Source organism: Pan paniscus, chromosome 8 (assembly GCF_029289425.2).
Source record: "Pan paniscus chromosome 8, NHGRI_mPanPan1-v2.0_pri, whole genome shotgun sequence".
Classification (NCBI taxonomy): Eukaryota; Metazoa; Chordata; class Mammalia; order Primates; family Hominidae; genus Pan; species Pan paniscus.
In genome coordinates this window covers 33,706,031-33,730,128 of record NC_073257.2, presented here as the reverse complement: position 1 = coordinate 33,730,128, position 24,098 = coordinate 33,706,031, and the positions used below count along the sequence as shown (strand labels likewise).

The following is a 24,098-nucleotide window of genomic DNA, read 5'->3' as shown; positions in this document are numbered from 1 at the left end:
TTCCAATGAATTATGGTTTGTTCAATACTTGAATGGTCAGATTTCATCTCTGAGTGTACATTTTCTTTTGATTCTATTAATTTGCTTTAGTATTTCCTACAATTCAGAAACCATAAAAAAGGTTACTCACTTTAAGCAGAGGCACAGAGTCAAAGTCATACAGCAATTTTAAAGATACAGTTTTAATTTTAACAATTTGTGGAGGCCCATGAGAATGTGGATGTATTTCAAGAAAAAAAGGCTGAATTTTCATTTTAGCAAAATAGTCTATAATTAACGTTCTTCTGAGAATGCCTGTATTTCAAGCCAATTATACTTTTTTTATTTTCACTAGTTTCCAGTGAGCTGTTTGTTGTATCATCCTTTCAGTTAATCAGTCTTTTAGTAATTCATTTATTCATTAAGTATTTTTGTCAGTTCTCCTCCCCTAGACAAACATACCAGCAATTAGGGACAATGGGCATGCGCACAAATGTCATGATGGATTATCCTGAGTGAGTTGCAGAAGTGCTGATATGAATCTGTGGCTGGGGGATCATGCAGTATTATGGAGAAGAGCTTACGGAGCAGGGGCATTTGAGCAGGGTGGTAAAGGGTACATAGATGTTGACCATTTAGCAAGGAAGAAGAACACATTTAAGAAACAGAAAAAGCAAATGGATTTGTTTGGAAATCTCAGTGTGGTGGGAAGAATCTGTGAACAGTCATGTGAATTTATTTTCTCTTCTTTTAAGCACCCCTTTCCTATTTAAATACTTGGCTACAGCACTGCATGAATCAGCATTTCTCAGGATATGTTCTGAAGTGTACCAGTTGTGTAAGATGTTCCTGGAAAAAGAGGGCCAAATCTGAGAAATCCTGCAGTTAGGAGCTTTTTTTTTTTTTTTTTTTTTTTTTTTGATTCTTACTCTGTCACCCCGTCACCCAGGCTGAAGTGTGGTGGCACCATCTCAGCTCACTTCAACCTCCGCCTCCCGGGTTCAAGCGATTCTCCTGCCTCAGCCTCCTGAGTTGCTGGGATTACAGGCGCCCACCACCACGCCCAGCTGATTTTTGTATTTTCAGTAGAGATGGGGTTTCACCACGTTGGCCAGGCTGGTCTCGAACTCCTGACCTCAGGTGATCCACCCGCCTTGGCCTCCAAAATTGTTGGGATTACAGGCGTGAGCTATCGTGCCCTGCCTATGGTGGCTTTTTAACATTCTGTGGAATCTGTGTTCCCTGGAGCATTGTTTAGGGAATGTTCCTCTGAAATAATATCCAACATCAGCTTTCTGTAGAAGAAATATCCTACCCTGTTTTTAGACGAATCTGTAGAAAGGAGCTTCAGGTGGCCATATGCACACTGTGGATCTATTTAGAGTTGTGGACTATGATCTCTCCACTCATTTTATAATTCTCTCTTCTCACCCTGAATTGGCAACTTTTTAAATTTTATGATAGATAATAAAAACAAATACATAAACTTACATATGGTTACATAGTCTGATGCATCTATGTTGAATAAATATAACATGATTATTATTTGATACATCCTAATTATTTGTTGAAAGAATGAATATTTGAGAGACCTCAATTGTTTGGCATGGCAGATCTGTTGCTGGGGAGTGACAGTTACAACGTGTGCAACTCTCTCACTAGGAAAGGTGATGATATTAAAATATTCCCATCTGCAGTTCTTTTTGAGTACAAAGGAAATCTAGTTTATAAATAAGTTAAAAAGAGAATTCCTTTAATCATGTATGTGTGTCTGTATGCACAAAATTGAGTCACATGCATGCTATTTAGTTAAAGAGAAAATTAAAATTTGAAGAATGATATCTTAAAGTTGTCCCTTTTAAATGAGAAAGTTTAGCATTCAAGGAAAAGAGCTAATTATCCTGTTTATTGTGCATAGAAAGCACACTCGAAGATCTTGGATTTTTGTAAGATTGCAGGCTTTCAAAATTCTGACAGGGCTGCTTCTAAATTCGTCAATGTTGACGGCTGTCTTTTTGTAGGATGACAACTGGTTGGTGTTGCTCCATTTTATTGAAAAAAAGAAAAGTATCAAAAATGGCTCCACCATCTGTTGGATGTGAAGCATTGTACTATGAGATAGTGTGTAATGAGGAAAGGCTGTTGCTGGGATATCATCTGAGACCCTTTTTAAGATACAAAATGTGCTATATGAGGGAAAAAGGCCTACTTCTGTCAGATTTAAGTCTTTAGAAGAGCTGTATAAGTAGGTTACAGGGAGATATTGGTGGAAGCATTGTCTTTCTTGTTTGCATACACAGCAGACTTTTCCACCTTCTCTCCTTGCTTTCTTGGGCAATGTTATTTTTGAAGAAGAAAAGAAAAGTCTTCCTCAGAGGACTTAATTAAATGGTTCAATGGAGTTAGCTACTTTTACTTTTCATGTGGTTTAATTCTTTAAGTGAAAGCAAAGGCTCTCTGTGAAAGCCATTTGTTTTTGTTAATCAAAATGAATGTGTACTTCTTATCATGTGAAAGAGAAAATTGTTGCATTAAGAGCTTGTGGTCTGCAGGAAGAATCCAGAGGTTTGCTGGTCAATGGTTAAAAACCAGCTCTCTCGGAGAACAAAAAGGCCTGATTTGCAGTGTTTGCGATTTTCTGTGGTGAAAAATACTCCCACCATGGTAAATTTCAAGCCATCAAGCTGGCATTACATGATCTGAAGTTGGAAAGAACGGTGCAAAGGCACATCCTGATGGCATTTTCCCTTACAGATACAAGAGATGTCACTAAGAGCAGAGACCATAATACCACGTAGTAACATAATTAGGAAGTGAAGAGATTTGAACATTTATTACCTTTGCTTATATTACCATTGATTTAACTGTAAGTTGATACAATTTAATTTTTAATAATGGCTGTATTTAGCAACTTACTCATAAAATTCTCAAAAAGTGCACAGTCAGCTCCCATGAGCCAGTGTGAGCCAACTCTAGCCCACTGCTGGTAGACAAGCCTGTGTTAGATTTTTGGATCCAACACTCACTAGCTGTGTACTCTCCAAGACATACGTTCCTCAGTCCCAAAGTGAGGAAAATGAGAGTATGTACCTCATAAGGTTGTTGGGAGGATTAAATGAGACGTTAAATACAGAGTCCTTGGAGGAGTACCTAGCACCGTACTAAGTGCTCAGTAAATGTAAGTAATTTTTAGCATTAGAGCTTTGGAAGTTGGGCATTCTTAGTCACAGTATGAGATAGGAGGTCGGCACAAGATACAGTCACAAAGACCCTGCTGATAAAACAGGACGTGGTAAAGAAGCCGGACAAAACCCACCAAAACCAAGATGGCGATCAAAGTGACCTCTGGTCATCCTCGCTGCTCATTGTATGCCAATTATAATGCATTAGAATGCTAAAAGACACTCCCACCAGCACCATGACAGTTTACAAATGTATGGCAACGTCGGGAAGTTACTATATATGGTCTAAAGTGGGGAGGAACCCTCAGTTCTGGAAATTGCCCACCCCTTCCCTGGAAAACTCATAAATACTCCACCTCTTGTTTAGCATATAATCAAGAAATAACTATAAGTATACGCAGTCGAGCAGCCCACGCCGCTGCTCTGCCTATGGAGTAGCTATTTTTTTATTTTTATTTTCTTAATAAACTTGCTTTCAATAATAATAAAAAAAAGAGTAGAGGGAATGCCATATGGCTGTATATCTAACAATCCTTCTAGTGATTTTAAATCTCAAATGCATTTAAGAATGGGCTGAAGGTTAGTATAACCTTCTTTCTGTTATTGCTTGTTTTTAGTAAAAGCAATTTCTCTCTCAGGTCAAAACTCTCCTTTTTCTTCTTGGCTTTTTTCCACGTTGTCTGCATCTTCCCTTGGTTGTTAGTGGTGATGATGGTGTTGTCTTTGCTCCATCTTGACAGTGCTGTGGCAGTATTGAAGCTGCAGTGGCTTTGCAAGCTTTTGATGGGACATCTGTAGCTCTAGAATGAAGCTGGAACAGAAAACCAAATACCTCATGTTCTCCTTTGTAAGTGGGAGCTAAACATTGAATACACATGGACACAAGGAAGGGAACAATAGACATCAGGGCCTACTTGAGGGTGGAGCGTGGGAGGAGAGTGAGGACTGAAAAACTGTCAGGTATTATGCTGATTACCTGGGTAACAAAATTATCTGTACACCAAACCCACACGACATGCAGTCTACCCATGTAACAAATCTGCGCATGGAGCCCTTGAACCTAAAATAAAAGTTGGAAAGTGTGTTAGTTCATTACATTTCTATAAGGAACTACCTGAGACTGGGTAATTAATAAAGAAAAGGGGCTTAATTTGGCTCTTGGTTCCACATGCTGTACGGGAAGCATGGCTAGGGAGGCTTCAGGAAACGTAGGTGGAAAGTGAAGAGGAGGCAGGGACATGTTACCTAGCTGGAGGAAGAGGAAGAGGGCTAAGGGGAAGGTGCTACACACTTTTAAACAACCAGATCTCATGAGAACTCACTCACTCTCACAAGAAAAGCAAGGGAGAAATCCCCCCATGATCCAATCAGCTCTAACGAGGCCTCTCCTCCAACATTGGGGATTACAATTTGACATGAGATTTGGGTGGGGACAAAAATCCAAACCATAAAGAAAAAAAAAAAAAAGAAATGTGATTCCTAAGGTTGGTAGTGGGGTCTAGTGGGAGGTGTTTGGGTCATGGGGGCCAATCTCTCATGAATGGCTTTGTGTCCTCCCCATGGTAATGAGTGAGTTCTCACTCTCTTAGTTCACATGAGAGCTGGCTGTTTAAAGGAGTCTGGCATCTCCTTCTCTCCTCTATTGCTCCTTCACTCACCAGGTGACACACCTGCTCCCCCTTCACCTTCTGCCATGACTGGAAGCTTACTGAGGCCTCACCAGAAACAGATGCTGGTGCCATGCACCCTATGCAGTTTGCAGAACTGTCAGCCAAATAAACCCTCTTTCTTTCTTTTTTTTTGAATGGAGTCTTACTGTCACCAGGCTGGAGCAACATCCACCTCCTGGGTTCAAGCGATTCTCCTGCCTCAGCCTCCCAAGTAGCTGGGATTACAGGCACCCGCCACCACACCCAGCTAATTTTTGTATTTTTAGTAGAGACGGGGTTTCATCATGTTGGCCAGGATGGTCTCAATCTCCTGACCTCGTGATCCACCTGCCTCAGCCTCCCAAAGTGCTGGGATTGCAGGTGTGGGCCACCGCGCCCAGTTAAACCCTCTTTCTTTAGAGATTACCCAGGCTCAGGTATTCTTATATCAATACAAACAGACTAACAGTTGGTATTTCAAAAATATTCTCTGGCTGCGTAATCCTGTGCTATTAAACCTCTGCCAGTCAAAAGGATCATCCCACATGCCACGGTCTACTGCATCCTCCCATTCTTTATGGTTAATTGTTTCCCTGCTTGCTTCTGCGAGGTCTGTATTTTTCAAACTATGGATTGGCTCCATTTACTGGGTCAGGGCATTGATTTGATGGGTCAAGACAAACATTAAGAAAAAAGGAATATATTAGAATAAAATAGAAAAAGTTAAAGGGCATCACACAAAATTAGTCTAGGTATTATTCCGAAGCTTGCATTTTATATGCATCTGGGCATGTACTGAGCTGTGAGGTGAGGTGCATCTCTTACTGTGGGCTCCAATCAAAGTTTTAAAAACACCATTTTAAGTTATGTTCAGTGGTTACTGAATCTTTTACATAATTTAGTTCTCTCTTGAATCTTCTTGTCGTCATAGAAAATGTCCTATATCAATTTTTACAGCTATAACCATCTGATCTTCGACAAACCTGACAAAAACAAAGGGGAAAGGATTCCTTATTTAATAAATGGTGCTGGGAAAACTGGCTAGCCATATGCAGAAACAGAAACTGGACCCGTCCCTTACACCTTATACAAATATTAACTCAAGATGGATTAAAGACTTAAATGTAAAACCCAAAACCATAAAAACCCCAGAAGAAAACCTAGGCAATACCATTCAGGACATAGGCATAGGCAAAGGGTTCATGACTAAAACACCAAAAGCAATGGCAACAAAAGCCAAAATTGACAAATGAGATCTAATCAAACTGAAGAGCTTCTGCTCAGCAAAAGAAACTATCATCAGAGTGAACAGGCAACCTACAGAATGGGAGAAAATTTACGCAAGTAACCCATTGGACAAAGGTCTAATATCCAGAATCTACAAGGGACTTAAACAAATTTACAAAAAAAAAAAAAAAACAGCCCCATCAAAAAGTGGACAAAGGCTATGAACAGAACACTTCTTAAAAGAAGACATTTGTGCAGCCAACAAACATATGAAGGAAAGCTCATCTTCGCTGGTCATTAGAGAAATGCAAATCAAAACCACAATGAGATACCATCTCACGCCAGTTAGAATGGTGATCATTAAAAAGTCTGGAAACAACAGATGCTGGTGAGGATGCGGAGAAATAGGAATGCTTTTACACTGTTGGTGGGAGTGTAAATTAGTTCAACCATTGTAGAAGGCAGTGTGGTGATTTCTCAAGGATCTAGAGCCAGAAATCTCATTTGACCCAGCAATCCCATTAGTGCGTATATACTCAAAGGATTATAAATCATTCTACTATAAAGACTCATGCACACATATGTTTATTGCAGCACTATTTACAATAGCAAAGACTTGGAACCAACCCAAATGCCCATCAATGATAGACTGGATAAAGAAAATGTGGCACATATGCACCATGGAATATTATGCAGCCATAAAAAAGAATGAGTTCATGTCTTTTGCAGGGACATGGATGAAGCTGTAAGCCATCAGTCTTAGCAAACTAACACAGGACAAGAAAACCAAACACTGCATGTTCTCACTCATAAGTGGGAGTTGAACAATGAGAACACATGGACACAGGGAGGAGAATATCACACACCGGGGCCTGCCAGGGGCTGGCGGTAAAGGGGAGAGACAGCATTAGGACAAATACCTAATGCATGCAGGGCTTAAAACCTAGATAACGGGTTGATAGGTGCAGCAAACAACCATGGCACATATATACCTATGTAACAAACCTGCATGTTCTGCACATCTATCCCAGAACTTAAAAAAAAATATATATATAGAGGGAGTGCATGGGTTATAACCTTGAGTTGCTACTTGATTGAAAATGTCATGCTTTTCCCCTCATAGTTAGGTAGTAATTTTGCCCTCAAAACCTTAAAGGCATAGTTTTGCTGATAAGAAGATGTGATATCATAACTTTAGAGGCAAACTTTTCTCTCTCTCTCTCTAGAAGGTTTCTGAAGAATCTACTTTTGATTCTGAAATCTCCCTAGGGTATGTCTTATGAAGATATTTTTGCTCGTTCTGCTGGGCATTTAGTTTGTTCTTCAGAGGTGAAGATGCAAGTGGTTCTTACTCCCTTTCTTGTTTCTGAACCTCGTATTAAATGAATTTGTCTACAGTTTCCTTAACTTTTCTCTCATTTTGTCTATTTATCTTTCTACTCTTCATTAGGGGAGTGTTTTTTGATCTCCAATTTATCTTGAATGTTCATTCCATTATTCTATCTCTCTGTTGACTATTTTATTTCAACAATCACACATTTTTAAAAAATCACTTTTTAAATTTTATGTAGAGTAAAATTTATTTTTGGAATATGATTCTATGAGTTTTGACAAACCCATATAGTTGAGTAACCACTGCCACAATCAAGGTATGGAACATTTCATCACTCCCTAAAATTCTCTCTTGTGGCCCCTTTGTGGTGAACCTGCCCTGACTGTCACCCGGCCCACATGAACCACTAATTTCAACACATATATTTTTATTTTTAAATTTTTTAATGGCTCCTTGGTATTTCTGATTCCCATTTTTTTCTTTGCAATTTGTTCTTACTTTATTGATCTAACTTGATTTTGTTGTGATATTCAAAATCATGTGATGTCATATCCTCTTGAATGGTTTTCAGGGTTCTCATGCATGAATTATCTGCTCCTTCCAGGGCTAGCCTTGTTCTCTTGTGCTCGCTCTCTCCCTCTCCCCACCCCCTCCACCCCCACCCTCATTTTCATCTTCGTTCTTTTCTTTCTTGCTGGTTGGGTTTTCTTAAATGACTGGATGGTCGCTGGCTGCTTGTTCATTTTTAGGAGCAAAGAGGAGGCTGAATAGCACAGGTGGCCAGAATGGGTTTCAGTTGCAATGGGGAAGTCCTGATTCCTGAGTAGGTTTTAGACTTGACTGGGAATGCTGACTGTGGGCTTCTACAAGTGTTGTGCCTGGCCAGGGGTGTCAACAGACCAGCTTCTGTAAAGTGCACAGGTGGGAACAGCTAGGGTGGAGAACCTCTGGAGTTTCTGGAATAAACAAAACGAAACAAACAAAAGCAAGGAGGGCTGTATTCCAGGGGTCAAGAGCTTTAGAATATTCTACGCTTGAGTAGTGTTGCTTCCCCTACCTGGTGTCTGATGTGGAGATACACAAGTCACCTCCAGGCCTATATTCCTCATCTCTGGCCTCAAGACAGGGTATGTCCATGCTCAGGCGGATGGCTCACTTTCTGTAGAGACAAGCTTAAATCTGTACCTGGGGTAGATGCCTCTTCTGCTGGAGGAACGTGCTTTGCTTATATGGAGTAAAAGGAGGGTGCAAAGGACCTGAGTAGCCAGCTGATCTGAATGCACTTTTTGAATAGCCTGGCCATTGTGGGCCTGGTGACATTTCCAGAGCCCTTATCTGTCTGATATCATTGGCTGTTTTGTTTTTCTATCAATCTGCTCCTATTCATTGACTATCAACTAAGGGGTCTTCCTTCTTTCCTTTCTACTGTCAACGCTTTTATTCTTTATTTTTTAAAGTTTTAAATTTGAGACAGATCCTTGCCGTGTTGCCCAGACTGGAGTGCAGAGGTGCAATTATGGCTCACTGCAGGCTCGACCTCCCAGGATCAAATGACCCTCCCACCTAAGCCTCCCGAGTAGCTGGGACCAGAGGTGTACACCACCACGCCTGGCTAATTTGAGAATTTTTTGTAGAAAGGAGGTCTTGCTATGTTGCCCACGTTGGTCTCTGGGCTCAAGCAATCCTCCTGCCTCGGCCTCCCAAAATGCTGTGATTTTAGGCATGAGCCACTGTGCCTGTCCTTTTCTTTCTTTTTTCTTTTGAGACTCCAGCTGTGTCCCCCAGGCTGGAGTGCAGTGATCTTGGCTCACTGCACCTTCTGCCCCCTGGGTTCAAGTGATTCTCCTGCCTCGGCCCCCTGAGTAGCTGGGATTACAGGTGCGCGCCACCATGCCCAGCTGATTTTTGTATTTTTGGTGGAAATGGGATTTCACCATGGTGGCCAGGCTTGTCTCGAGCTTTTGACCTCAAGTGATCCGCTCACCTCAGCCTCCCAAAGTGCTGGGATTACAGGCCTGAGCTACTGTGCCCAGCCCTTTTATTCTTTTAAATAACTCTCTTTCTTCCTGTCTCTGTATGTATGTACATGTTATATATGTATATATGTACATTTAAAAATATTTCAGCTGGGCTTTGGGTGGGAGGTTTGCCATTTGAGAAGAAAATGTGTATGATTTTGAAGGTAATAAGGATATTTATTTTAAAATATGGTGTCTAGTTCAGACCTTCCACAAAGTTCTTCTTTTCTTCCTATGCCATTAACCTGTGATGGAAAAGGCTTAAAGCTGGACATCTTTCTCCTGATTCAAGGCACTGAACACAGCAGAAGTATAATGACCTATTGAGTTTTAGTTTAATTATATAATCGATGGCCAGGAATAAGTATATTTAAAGAAGAGCTGATATATTTTGTGGTTAGATTCTGCCTTGAAGTACCTAGGAAGAGAGTGTGATTTGCTTACTGAGTTGCTCGGAAGAGGTGAGGAGAATAGTCGGGGTCACAGTAGTTGACAACGTTGTACACAATGCTTAGTTCATTTTCTTTAACACATACTGTTGTAAAATATACTAATTTTGGGGGGCGGGGGGAAGGAGAGCATCAGAATAAATAGCTTGGGGGCTGGGCATGGTGGCTTATGCCTGTAATCCCAGCACTTTGGGAGGCCGAAGCGGGCAGGTCACTTGAGGCCAGGAGTTCGAAAACAGCCTCGCCAACATGGTGAAACTCTGTCTCAGCTAAAAATACAAAAATTAGCCAGGTGTGGTGGCAGGCGCCTGCAATCCAGCTACTCAGGAGACTGAGACATGATAATCACTTGGGCCTGGCAGGTGGAGGTTACAGCGAGTTGAGATTGCACCACTGCACTCCAGCCTGGGCAACAGAGCTAGACTCCAGCCTGGGCAACGGAGTGAGACTCTGTCTCAAAAATAAATAAATAAATAAATAAATAAATAAATAAATAAATAAATAAATATAAATAGCTAATGCATGCTGGGCTTAACACCTAGGTGATGGGTTGACAGGTGCAGCAAATCACCATGGCAGATGTTTACCTGTGTAACAAACCTCCACATCCTGCACATGTGCCCTGGAACTTAAAATAAAAATTAAAAAAAGATGCTAATTTTGGTATAATTTTTCCCTCCCTCAGTGTATCTATCCTGAAAAACCATATTTAAATGAATATAATGTATAAAATTTGGAACTTAATAAATTGAAGTGTGTTAGACAGTTTCCTCCGTTAGACAGTTTCCTCCTCTCCCCAAGGACAGTTCTTTAACTCCATAGTGGAGGCCAATGATTACATAGATATTAGTCTGTTGAAATTGCTTTTGTAGTCATACAAGTTAGGAAATAACTGATCTGCAAATTGTCAAATAAGTAGAGTCTATGGATTGCAAGGAGACTTATCCTGTGCTCCAGGATGCCTGGCAACAGGTGCCTGCATTACTGTGCTGAGAAGAATGTTGGATCTTTTCTGGACTCTGCTGAGAGTGGTGTGATTAGTAATGTCTGCTCTGAGCACAGGAGGTAGCCCATAAGCTAGGCATAGATCAGTATGCCGGTGGTAGTGGTTGTTCTTGTTATTTTTATTGTTAATTATTAGTTTTCCACAATTTATTTAGCTTATTTATTATTTTGGGCCATACATTTATAGACCATAGTATTTTAATGGAAAATATATACCTGAATGTAATATGGTATTTCTAGTTTTGTTTGGGTCTTTTTTTTTTCGAGATAGGGTCTTGCTCTGTTGCCTAGGTTGGAGTGCAGTGGTACAATCACAGCTTACTGCAGCCTCAACCTCCCAGGCTCAAGCAATCCTTCCACCTCAGCCCCCCTAGTAGCTGAGACTACAGGTGTGTGCCATCACTCTCAGCTAATTTTTGTATTTTTTTTTAGAGATGAGTTTTCGCCATTTTGCCCAGGTTAGTCTCAAAGTCTCTGACTTAAGCAATCCACCCACCTCGGCCTCCCAAAATGCTGGGAGTACCAGCGTGAGCCACTGTGCCCAGACTGGTGTTTTTTAAAGAAATAATTTATTTGAAGATGTAGTTTCATATTGAGAGCCAAGCGAGAGCCATATCATAAGAGCCAAGCGAGATATTGATATTTTATCATACAATTTTCTTTTCTTTTCTTTCTTTCTTTCTTTTTTTTTTTTCTGAGACGAAGTCTCACTCTTGTTGCCAGGCTGGAGTGCAGCGGTGCAATCTTGACTCACTGCAACCTCTGCCTCCTGGGTTCAAGTGATTCTCCTGCCTCAGCCTCCCGAGTAGCTGGGACTACAGGTGCACACCGCCATGCCTGGCTAATTTTTGTATGTTTAGTAGAGATGGGACAATTTTCAATAAGAGATTTCTGTTCTACATGGATGAATTTTGAGAGTGATAGAGATTTAAGTTTTAATATTTGTGATATATTCTTATAAGTGGGAACTAAACATTTACACATTTATGTCCATCTACACATGGTCTTTTCTTAAAAATAGAATTATTTTATGGTTTTCCCCCATGTTTAGGCTTTAAATAATTATTTTTGTTCATATTGCACATTTGCTATAGGTATGATACTTATTTATTGTCTTTATCAAAGGAATCGAATGTGATCCTTCTTGTGCTTCTAATGTTCTGTTTTCTTATAAACTTTGTTTTGATATTTTTCAGACTATACTCATATCTTAGATACTCAAGTCCCAAATCTGCATGTGTTTCTCCTGGCTGTAATCAACAGTGCTGGTTGGTGTTCCTGGGCACAAATCACAGGGCTGCTCGATGTCACACATTTCCTTGTTTGTGTATTCCTGTGATCAATATCAGCAACAGCACAGGGAATAGACTCTCTTCCACTAGCTCATATTTTTCTTAAACAATATTTAGGGGTGTGTGTGTGTGTGTATTAATTTCTCGCCTTTTACACCATAATTCAAAATCTAGGTGACATGTTCCGATAGCCGATAAGCATTTCATAGTAGGGTAGGTCAGGTTTACCGTATAATCCCTTTGATAATGCCTTCTTTTATAAATACATGAGAGAAGTTACGATTGAGTCCTGCTGAGGAAGTAGATCAATAGGTGGCAAGCTGTTTGACCCTTCGAGCCAGAAAGAGAATTTGGTAAATTGTTAGACAGGTTATTGACTGCCCTTTAGAGAGCCAGGGGTTTGGATTCTGTAACTCCTTTCAGCTGGGGCTTGTATTTCACGTGTGAGAGGCCTACATTATCATAATCCATTTTTCGCTTTTATGTTATCTATCAGCAGCTCTCATAAGTCTGCTTTCTGAAGGGCATTCCCCATTTACGTGCTCTAATTCACCATCTTTTAAAAAAATTATAAAATTGATGTTTTGCAACCAGAGGCATTATATGTGAGTTGTTTATAGAGGTGCTGCTACAGGGAAGAAGATTAGTGGTAGAATTAAGAACAAGACGATGGCTGTAGAAGGAAATTCATGAATAGACATCGCATCAACACTACAGGAAGATAGGCTCAAAAAGCATTTTAGACCCCAAAATCCCAGAAGAATATCAGGCTTGTAGTCATTATAATTATGCCTTTGGCTGATGTTGAATGATGCTAATGGTACACTACCAAATTTTTACTTAAGTGGCTCCATTAACTGGAAAATGCCCAGATTGACCCCAATATGTAAAAAAGGTATTATCTTAAAATGTCTCTACCTGTTAAATGGTGATTCTCCTGGCTCTGCTCAAATGGGAAATCTGTGGAAATATGTAGAATTGTTGCACTAATGTTATCATGAGACTTAAAACATTTGATGGGAGAATTTCTTCATTTGTACAATTTTACACATCTGAAATTATAACCCAATTTGGATTATTTTTGTAAATTATTAATAGCTTCTTATACCATTTCCTAGAACATTTTATTCATTTGAGTCTTTGAGTTTTGAGTTTTGAGTTTTTTATTCAAGGGAAAAATGTTCTGTTTTTCTTGTTATCTCATATAATAGGCTGTTTTGCTTTACAGTTCTGAAACTAACAGACAGAATCTTTTATGTGCAATGAATGTGAGTTTTAAAATTTTCTTATAGGGAATAAAACATGAAGACTAGTAAAGTGAGTATGTGTATACTCTGTCCTGGAAGAAGTGAGTGAAGGAGGCCCAGGGCTTGACTTTTGGGGGTTCAGGTCTTCTACAACTTGGGCTCCCGGTGGGAAAGAAAGAAAATGGTAGAAGGAGAAACTGCCCAGGCAGCAGAGTCATCTGCAAAAGCAAGTGGCCGACTCTGTTCTGTGCTTGCTGTGGCAGCTTGGAGCTGGCTTCAGTTCAGATTTTCTAGGCATTGGAGGAGGTCTTCCTTAAACAAATCTGTTAACATTTTTGTTTTGGGGAGAACACAGCGCCACATAGATGTAAATTCACCAGTTCATGTTTCTGCCTGAAGTTGCTGCATCTCACTGCTCCCCTGGGCCTCCCATCGCGGCAGGAATAGGCGTGGTCTTGGTCCATCCAATCTTCATTGCTATGCCTGGTTTTTGTCCTGCGGTCCTCTGGCTGTGTTTGTTCCTGTTGTTCCCTCTGCTAGGGGAAACCTCTTTGTTTGAGCATGGGATTCCTTGGGCTTCTGCAGCTCTGGGCTTTCTCTTCCTGGGGTAGTTGTGGTGGCAGCTTTCTCATGGTGAGCAGGTGATGGCTGACCCCCGTAGGGTTTATCATCATCCTCTTTCTCTCTCTCTCCTCCTATCTCTCTGCCTCCACCCTAGTGACATGCTGTTTCCTTTTCTCACTACTTCTGGGCTTAAATGCAGACATCCTCAATGAAGCTAATTCAGATGGGACAGACATCCACGAAGACCGCCATTGTCAAACAGAGAGAATTGTTCATTCTTTCTACTACTCTGTTCTCATTCCATATGGCACACGTGGGAATCACGCTTTTTCCTCCACATGGGAGCTGTTGGGGGCAGGGTGATGGTCATCAGTGCACACCGGTGTGTCCTAATGGTAATTTGTAGCCAGGCCTGCTCTGATCTTTCAGATGCCATTTTTGATTGGTGAGTGCCATGATGTACAGGTGTTAAGTGGTTTGAATACCACCCCTGCATGGAGACATGACTAATATCATTGTCACAAATTCCGTATTTCACATATTGGCTCAGGTGCAGATCTGGAGTCATGCTCCTTTTTGCCATCTTTCCTATCTGACTCCTTCCAGTGGTCTTTGTTCCCTCTGTCTCCTGGACCATGGCTAGAGTTCCCAGTGTGGTCTTTTGGGACATTCACCACACCTACTTTATTTTCATCTTTCCTTGCTGGTCCTTTCTCAGACGGTTGAGCTGGAGTTACTTTTCCCCCACCACTTGTAGGGTATTCATGCTGTGTGTCTGAGCTCTGAGATGGAGCAGGAGGGTTAGAACCTCACTTCACCAAGCATTCTCCTTTAGTGGAGGGGCTGGCATTACCTTTTGGGGCTGATCAGTTTTGGTAGATTTAGAAGTTGGAGAATGACAGTCTTCCTCCTTATTGAGTGTTTCATTTTCTAGAGACTTTTCAGTCTCTCTCCTTCCTGCATCCTGGTCTGATTGACTTTTGCCGGGTGTGGCGGAGGTCCCAGTGTGCGATGACTCACTTCCTGTCCTCCACCGTTCCAGTTCCTGAGTTTCTTCACTTCGCCAGCTTGGGTGCCTCTCCGGTTCCTGGGTTTCTTCACTTCGCCAGCTTGGGTGTCTCTCCCGTGGCCGTCATTCTAGTTTTGGCTCATCCAGCTGATGCTGCAACTTATCTTGTTCCTTCTGTAGCCATTCTTCTACTTTTGTTTCTCTAGCAGCTCTATCAACGGGCTTTGCCCCTCCAAAGACAGAAGCAGCTCGACTGGACTGCGAGGTGCTAGCAGAAGAATCATCTCCCTTAGGAGTATTATGAGGCTTTAGATTCAGTTTGGGTCTTTGAGGGGGACGTCTATCATTATACCTGTAATCATCCCTAGAGAAATCATCTCTGGAGCTGCACGACCCATCATCCCTTCTGTTGTATCGGTCTTCATAGCGGTCCCTGCCTCCTCTGTAGTCATTGTCCCTGCGGTACCCACTGCCAAATGCCCTTCTGCCACTGCCTATCCAGGAATGATAGCCTCTAGCATAGTCTCTGCTGCCTCGGTCATCATAGCGATCCCTACCGCCAGCCATATCGATCCATATCCCGGCATGGGCCATCCCGATACTCATACCAATTCCCACGGCCATACTGGTCTGAATCATAACGATCTCGATACTTGTCTCCAAACCTATCATCACCCCTTCTAGGCGGGTAGTCATCAAAGCTGTCTGTGGCAGAACGAGCCCTCTAGTCTGTATCTGTTTTGTCAGAATCCCGATTTCTATCACGGCCAAAAGAACGATCGTCCCTGTCTTTATCCTGTGCTTGATCAGCAACGTCCACTCGAATTCTCCTGTTACCTAGAGACTCTTAATTGAGACTCAGGGCACTGAGCAGGGAATCCAGGTCCTCAAATTCAGCATAACCAAAACCTTTCAACCTCTCTGGATTGCTGGGTTCACGTGGTAAACGCACTGCACTGATACTTAATCTTCTAAAGAATTCCTTAATTGACTCTTCTGTCACATCATAGGATAGGTTCCCTAGAAAAGAAGTGTAGGGTGGCGATTTGGGAAGAAAGCTCCAGTTGATATTGGGTTCCCGAGCAGCCGGTGGAGCAGTGGGAAGGATGGAATGGTCAATTGGAGGCGCCCTATACACATTGTTATCATTACTGCGTCAAATTGTTGAAACATCTCCTTCCAGGTCATCTGTTGCATCAGCCCAGCTGACTGGTTTGGAAACATGGGTGCTTCCTCCACCAGTCCCCCAGTCCTCAGCTAGAAAGTCTGTTAGGGAGATAGTTTTCCTCTTCTTATTCGTCTTTTTTGCTGAGGCCGCCATGTTGGGAGCGGGAAAGCAACACTTTCATTTTAAAAAGCATTTTGTCTCATATTAGTATAGCTATTTTTTAGTGGAATTTAAAAATATGACAATATCAATCTTTTAGCTGGCAAGTATTGCCTATTTACATTTTTATGATTATTGAATTGTTTCTCCCAACTGTTAAATTTCTATTTGTCCTGTTTATTCTATGCTTTTTCTCTCTGTCTTCATTTTTTTTTTTTAAATTATATTGAGTTAGATTTTTGGTTCTTCTAAAAAGTTTGATATTTTCCTTTTTTTAGGATTTGAATTTAATCTTATTTCCATTCTTTGTGATTATACTTAAAATGTTATTGCATGTGCTTAAACAAAATCTAAAATTCAATAATAATCTAACCTTTCTCATGAAGGATAGAAAGATCTTAGAATACTTTAATTCTCATATGCCCTCTCAACTTATTGTCCAGTATTTTAGCTTTGTTTTTAAAAAAATCCTATATAGTAGACATTGTTATTATTCCACACAATGTGTGTTTGTGTGTGTGCCTGTGCATGCGTGTGTGCACATTTACATTTTATTTGCTTGCCACTCTCCTTTTTTGCATTTTAGCTTTTCCTTCTGGAATTATTTTCTTTCTTCCTGACAGTGTATTCTTTATAATAAGTAGCTTCATAGAAGACCTGATGGTGGTACTCTCTCTCAGAGTCTGCTTATTTTTAAATGTTTTATTTCTCATTCTTCTTCTTCTTCTTCTTTTTTTTTTTTTTTTTTTTGAGATGTTTGAGATGGAGTCTCACTCTGTTAGCCAGGCTGGAGTGCAGTGGCACAATCTCAGCTTACTGCTACCTCTGCCTCCTGGGTTCAAGCAATTCTCCTGCCTCAACCTCCTGAGTAGCTAGGATTATAGGCGTGTGCTACCATGCCTGGCTAATTTTTGTATTTTTAGTAGAGACAGGGTTTCACCACACTGGCCAGTCTGCTCTTGAACTCCTGACCTCAGGTGATGTGATCCACCTGCCTTGGCCTCCCAAAGTGCAGGTGTGAGCCACTGCACTTGGCCTATTTCTCATTCTTTAAAGATAATTTTGAATGGCATAAAACAATCATTTTTCCTACAAAATGGAGTGGTTCAGACTTGGGAGGAATAATTAAAATTACATTTAAAACTTCTATCATCTTCCTACATCCCTAACAGTTAGTTATGGTCTTGGTCATTGGGTAAAATGACTTCCTTGGTTAAAATCAGAGTGTGAAAGATGGTCCCCAGCAAAGAGATTGGTCTCTCTCCTAACTCAGAGAGGAGGAGCTAAAAAGCCAGTTTCATGATGTGAAGTCACAACTTTTGCTTTTTAAATGTTCTTTAAAAATATGGCCAGGTGTGGTGGCTTATGCCTGTAATCCTAGCACTTTGGAAGGCTGAATTGATTGGACCACTTGAGCCCAGGAGTTCGAGATCCAGCCTGGGCAACATGGTGAAACCCCATCTCAACAAAAAAATACAAAAATTAGCCTGACATGGTGGCAGTTGCCTCTGGTCCCAGCTACTCAGGAGGCTGAGATGGGAGGATCACCTGAGTCCAGGAGGTCGAGGCTGCGGTGATGTGTGATCCTGCCACTGCACTTCAGCCTAGGTGACAGAGTGAGACTCTATCTGAAAATTTAAAAAAAAAACAAAAAAAGTTGTTTTTTTTTTTTTAAAGATAATACGTTAAATGTTTAGTATACTTCTTCCTTTATGAATGAAAGCCTGTTACGCACAAAGGGGCCTGTGCTGGGGTCCCCAAGAACATCCTCAGGTTTGATGATTCTCTGGGAGGTTTCACAAGAATCAGCATACAGTCCTGCTTATTCATGTGGCCATGATTTGTTATGGTGAAAAGACACAGAGCAAAATCAGCAAAGGTAAAATGCATGGGGACAGGTCAGGAGGAAGCAAGACGCTTGTTGCAGCAGAGCCACACAAGATGCGCTTAACTCCTCCAGCAATGAATTGTGACAACCTATGTCAAACACTGCCAACCAGTGAAGCTCCTTAGAGACTTAGTGCCCGGGGTGGCCAAGAGGGGGAGTGGGTTATCGCCAAATTCCAGACACCCATAAAGAAAGCAGGTGTTTAGCTGTTTGTACAAACAGCTTCAGCACAGTGAACCACTCTTGGTGGTTAATGATGGTAGAAAACCCTCCCCAAATTCAAGTTCCCAGACACCAGAGAAGGGCCATCCTTGTAAGCAGGCCTTTCAAATGCTAGCAGGCAGCCCTGCCATGTTAACTCATTTTCACATAAAGCCCATAAGGCAATCATCATATAGCAACAAATTCTTTTGACATCTGAATTCTGCTCTCAGATCCTCTAGTTTGAGTGTAAATGTGACAGTGGTTAGGTAAACGGAAAGCCAGAGAAGGTGGACTTAAGTGCTCAGGAGGGAGAAGATGGAGATGGATATAATTGATTTAGAATATGGCAAAAGATTAAGGGGCCATGGTGGCTGTTTGATTTCACCAGGAGACAGGAATGAAAACAAAGTTTAGAGATTTGTTAGAGCTAGAAGTCTTAAAATTAGTGGTTGCCTATAATGTTAGAGATTTATATCTATTAAACAAGACTTATTAACCTCAGCACTGTTGACATTTGGGACAGGATAAGTCTGTCAGGGAGGGGGCCGTACAGTGTACTGTAGGATAGCCTCATTTCTGGCCTCCTGACCACGAGATGTCAGTAGTATTTTCCCCTCCCTACTCACTCCCAAATGAGACAACCAGAAATGTCTCCAGACGTTGCCTATTGCCAAATGTCCTCTGAGGACAGTATGAAAACATGGGATTTACAGAAAATAAATCCATGAAGATCTTAGCTTTATATGTCTGAGTTGTTCACTAATATTTCTCATTTACAGTAGTTTTCCATTTATAAAACTTTTTCATGTGATTCCAGCAGCAACTTCATGAGAGAACCAGGAATATTTTATTCCGACTATATAGATGAAGGTTGTGAGACACAGAGGTTAAATTACTTTGCAGGAGAGCAAAGAGAAAGTAGTAGTAGTAGCCATAGTATTGATAGTAATAGTAATAATAATATTATAATTCATGGTAGACATTTTCTTGAGTGCCTACTATGAGCCACAAATGGTTTCAAATGACTTACATGTGTGAATTTTGCAGCAAGCCTGAATTGTGCTACTCTTATGTTTTTCTTATAGATGAGAAAGTTGAGGCCAGAGAGGTTAAGAAACGTAACCCAAAGGCACACAGATGGAAGGTGGACAAGCCAAGTACAAACCCAGGCACTTTGACTCCTGTGCTCCTATAAGCACTGGAATCTGGATAAAAAGAGAGTGTTTCTGGGTTCTCGCTCTCCCCAGTCGTGTTCTTTCTCATTCCCATCTCCATGGAGGTTGCCATTTGCTTATGTCGCTTCCTGCATTTTGACGAGCTCTGACGAGGTCTAGTGATTTGCATATAACTTTTCCTATATTTTTAACAACTGAATCTCACAGAGAAAAAAAATTTGAAGTCATCTTACTGTGACCTAACTTTACTATTTCAGATGCAGTCTTCTATTATTATCTTGATTCTCTCTGTCTTTATTTTTAATACAGCATTTTATGGAAATCTGGATTTGTTGCAACTGTCAGCTCAGTCTTGATTTCAGCCAATTCTTGCATAGCTCATCTAAGAGACTTCTGTTTATGATGCTAAACATTTCAGCATATTCCCCACATCTCTCAACCAGCTCTGAATGCATTACATGTCATATTTCCACAATTATGTTTTGTTTTCCATGAAATTTATGAATGTGTCAATTCATCCATTCCTCCTTTTTTTTTGTTTCCTGATTCTCTTTGAACATCCATTTCTCATGCCCTGTGTCTTCTTCCTACATTCTTACTCCAATATGGAGGAGGAAAAAAGTGTTATTCTTCCTCTAGGCCTGGTGGAGAAATCTTCTGTTTTCCTTAAGATTTCTATTCAAGACAGTTTTTTAGGAAGACCTTTCACAATCTTTTAAATGCAGTGTTTGGAAAGGGCTTTAGAATTAATTGTATGGTGCTACCGATTCGTGTTAGATGCTTGACTTCTCTCTTCTATAATCATGTGAGGACCACCAGCCCCTCAGTTTATTTCTTATCTGGTTTTCTTTTCTTTTTCTTTTTTGCTGGAGAGGTGGAGTGGTGGGTGAGTGGAAGTTGAGATTGTGACTTCAGAGCAGAATGTTGTCAGATTAGATTAGATGGACATTACTACATGGACATGATGTTGAGAAATCCAGTGTTTGATGGGATTTTTAGATGTGTTGAGTTTGAAATTAATTGGGTTCCTACAGATATTGTAATTTTTATTTTCAATATAAGGCAGTATGAGTTGCCATCTCTATAATTACACTTATTTCTTCTGAGTCTTATGGTCTCAACTCATGAGGCCATCCCACTCTCTCTCAATAGTTAAGCCTTCTTTTTTTTTTTTTGGAAGATCTTATTCTCTTGCATTTTGCTAGCTCTGAATATAATGTGAATCCCCCAATCCTCAGGTTTTAATTCATTTTAGTACTCATGATCCCTGGTAGTTTCAGGAATAAATTCCTTCTTTCCCTCAGCATTTATTATTTTCGTTACTAATACTAAATTGAACTTTTTCTCTCCTACATCAAGATTTTGGATAATTTCTTCCTGTTATGCATCTTTAGAGAAAGTTATGCTACATACTGATTAACCCACTATTAAAAAATCATTAAATCTTAGGATTTAAAAAGATAATTGGAAAAAGTACAAAGCATTGTTATATGTTTCTAGTCCTAGATATCAGTATACATTGCATAGTATGCTAGTAAGTTTGCACTTTGGTCATGAGATTAGCAGAATATTTTTCTAAAAGACAGTAGAAGCTTTTCAATGTTTTTTTTTTCCCCAGAGTAACACTTTTTCCAAATAGAACTTTGATGCTCATACCAAACTTATCAAAGTAGTGTTTTATTTATATGCATGTATTTTATAAGTTCTATCACCCTTTCATGTTGCAAAGTCAAATGGTGACAACAATTCAATTATTTTCCTGAAATGATACTTCAAACTTAGTGGTATGGGCAGCAAGTGAAGTTCATTACTATCCAAATAGAATTCATTTTTGTCTTGCATGGAGGAAATTTGTGCACACATAGTGAAGAGATACAAATTGCACTCTCCTCTAACAGTTCACTTTTCAATCTCAGGATACTCTTTAATTAAATAATTAAGCAGAATTTTACTTTATTTTATTTATTTATTTATTTATTTTTGAGATGGAGTCTCACTCTGTCTCCCAGGCTGGAGTGCAGTGGCACAATCTCAGCTCACTGCAACCTCCGCCTCCTGGGTTCCAGCGATTCTCCCGCCTCAGCCTCCCAAGTAGCTGGGATTACAGGTGTGTGCCACCATGCCTGGCTGTTTTTTGTATTTTTAGTAGAGACTGGGTTTCACCATGTTGGCCAGGCTGGTCTCAAACTCCTGACCTCAAGTGATCCACCTGCCTCGTCCTCCCAAAGTGCTGGCATTACAGGGGTGAGCCACTGTGCCTGGCCCAGAATTTTAAATTAAACGTAAATGGCAGAAGAAGGTTGTTCCCCAAAGCATGCCCCCAAACTGAGTGAACCTGCAAGTTAGTATGAAGGGGATCTCTCAACGGGCTAAACTTTCTGTAACACATTTGACAGTGGATTCTAATTACAGTTTAAAAAATGGTTAAAATCCATATGTAAAATTTTCAAATTAAACATTGTAGAGACCTGAAAATCTCAGTGGCAACTTTATCCCACAGAATACATTTTGAAAAACAAAACACAAGAAAACATGCTCAGTTGTTACTATAGCTTTAAAATACAGCCATACGTAGTTGCTACATTTTAAAGTTCAGTAAAGTTCAACTTCCCAAGTTGGAACTTGCAAATATTACATAACACACCAGAGTTGTCTGCCTAACTTCCTCTGTCTATTGTCTGGAACATAGTTCAGAAGTAGCCCCCGGAAGAGTGTGGCCAACATTTTGTCTGACTTCAGCATAAGGAGAGCAAAAGACCTTACCTGCTACACCTTACTCGTTTGAATCAATAACTCTGGTATTTACCAACATTTTAAACAACTTGACTATCTAGAGAAGATGAGGCAGAACCGAATGCTGTGTGTGAGAAATTATCTCTTGACAGTCCAGCGGTTATACAAGCATAATCATCTTGTATGATTTGGGTTATTTACCTTTACAAACTTCAAAAGCATGACTTCTTTGTATCATGGTCTGATAATATCTATTAAGATGACCCTACATTATCAGGAAAAAATATAACTAGATTCGTTTATACTCTAAGAAGGCAGGAAAATTGTGTAAAGGGTTTTGAAGGATGTTAATTAAAATAGTTAAAATGAGTCCAGCAGTTATGGGGTTAACTCCAATTACCTGGAACATTGGCTTATATGGGACATTACATTCCTGAAGAATGCTGGAAAAATGAGAATTGCATGTACATTTTCCTACCATGAATCTGACTCCGTGGGAGCTACAATATTTAATCTTTATTTCACAAGTGCTAGCGTGCTTTGGGTAGGCTTTATCTGCACCGACAAATGATTACTGCATCAGCCTTCTCATGGGATGCCAGGGACAGGGATGCTGAAAAGAACCTTTTACCAGGAGAGTCGAGTTTGAAACAGTGAGGATGTTAGAGAAGCCACAGGAAGAGACACACGTGGATAGCAGAAAGGAGAGGGGCTAGAGAGAAGCAAACAGGGAGGATGTTCTTTGAGGAGCAGCTCTGAGCTCTGTGGCTTTTGTGACCATGGGGTCACAGCAGCTAAAGGTGTCTCCTCAGCGCCAGCCAAACATGGGAGCAGTGAGTAGATGGGACAGCAGCTCTGAATCAGTGTTTGAGTCTTTACCTGCACACAGGGAGGAAATGCCATCTCCTCACCACCAAGGGAGTCATCTGTGAACATAAGAGGCCACTGAATGTTTGCACAAATGCGACGACATGCCTTATAGGACACGCTGAAGTTTGACTGTAGCCAAGGCATGGGCTCCTTGTGTGGTTGTTCTGCTCCCTCCATCCCTTCATTTCTTCTGTCCACAAGTATTTACTGAGGTCACACTAAGAGGCAGACACTAGCAGGTACTAGCAATATAGGCAGGAATGCACCCCAGCAAGGGACAAGACAGCCCACCATTGCTGCCACAGAACTTTCGTTGTACTGTGAGGCAGAGGCCTGCCAATAGGAAAAGCCATGAGCATGATAAGCATTAGCACAGGGGCAGAAAAGTCCATGCAGGGGCCATTCCTTACCCAAACTTGGGAGACCAGGAGAGCTTCCTGGAGAAAGTGACATCTAAGGCAAGACCTGAAAAATAAACACAGTTTTTAAAAAATGGGCAGTGGGATGGGAAGAGGGATGGATTTTCCAGGAAAGGGGAATAATGTGTCAGGGGAGCAGTGGGAACGAGAAGGGGGAACTCAGGGGACTGAAGTGATCCCTGCAGCAAGAGCATGCAGTTTTCACAGTGAGAAGTCTGCAGAGGCCTGGCCATGGGGGCCTTGGCAGACAGGAGGCCAGACTTTATTCCAAGATCAACTGGAAGCCGTTGAAAGGTTTTACTCAGGGGAGTGGCGTGATCAGATTTGCATTTGAGAACATTTGTTCTCAGATGGGAAGGGCAAGACTGGCTAGTGCTGTAGTCACCTAAACGATAAATGTGGCCGACAATTAAAAAATGGAGTCAAGATGGAGACATATACACATATATACATTTATATAAGTAAATAGTTGAGATATATTTGCAGACAAGATCAATAGATTTGGTAAATGAGTGATTGGATGTGTGA

General features: G+C 40.8%; 1 protein-coding gene and 1 pseudogene across 4 annotated transcripts in view; one reads left to right on the top strand and one right to left on the bottom strand.

The window, feature by feature from the left end:
• The window catches only part of NEBL (nebulette), a 395,768-nt gene that overhangs the window by 130,148 nt on the left and 241,522 nt on the right, over positions 1-24,098 (top strand). The gene's annotated exons all lie outside the window — the stretch shown is intronic.
• Positions 14,362-17,512, bottom strand: LOC100970595 (eukaryotic translation initiation factor 4B-like; annotated as a pseudogene).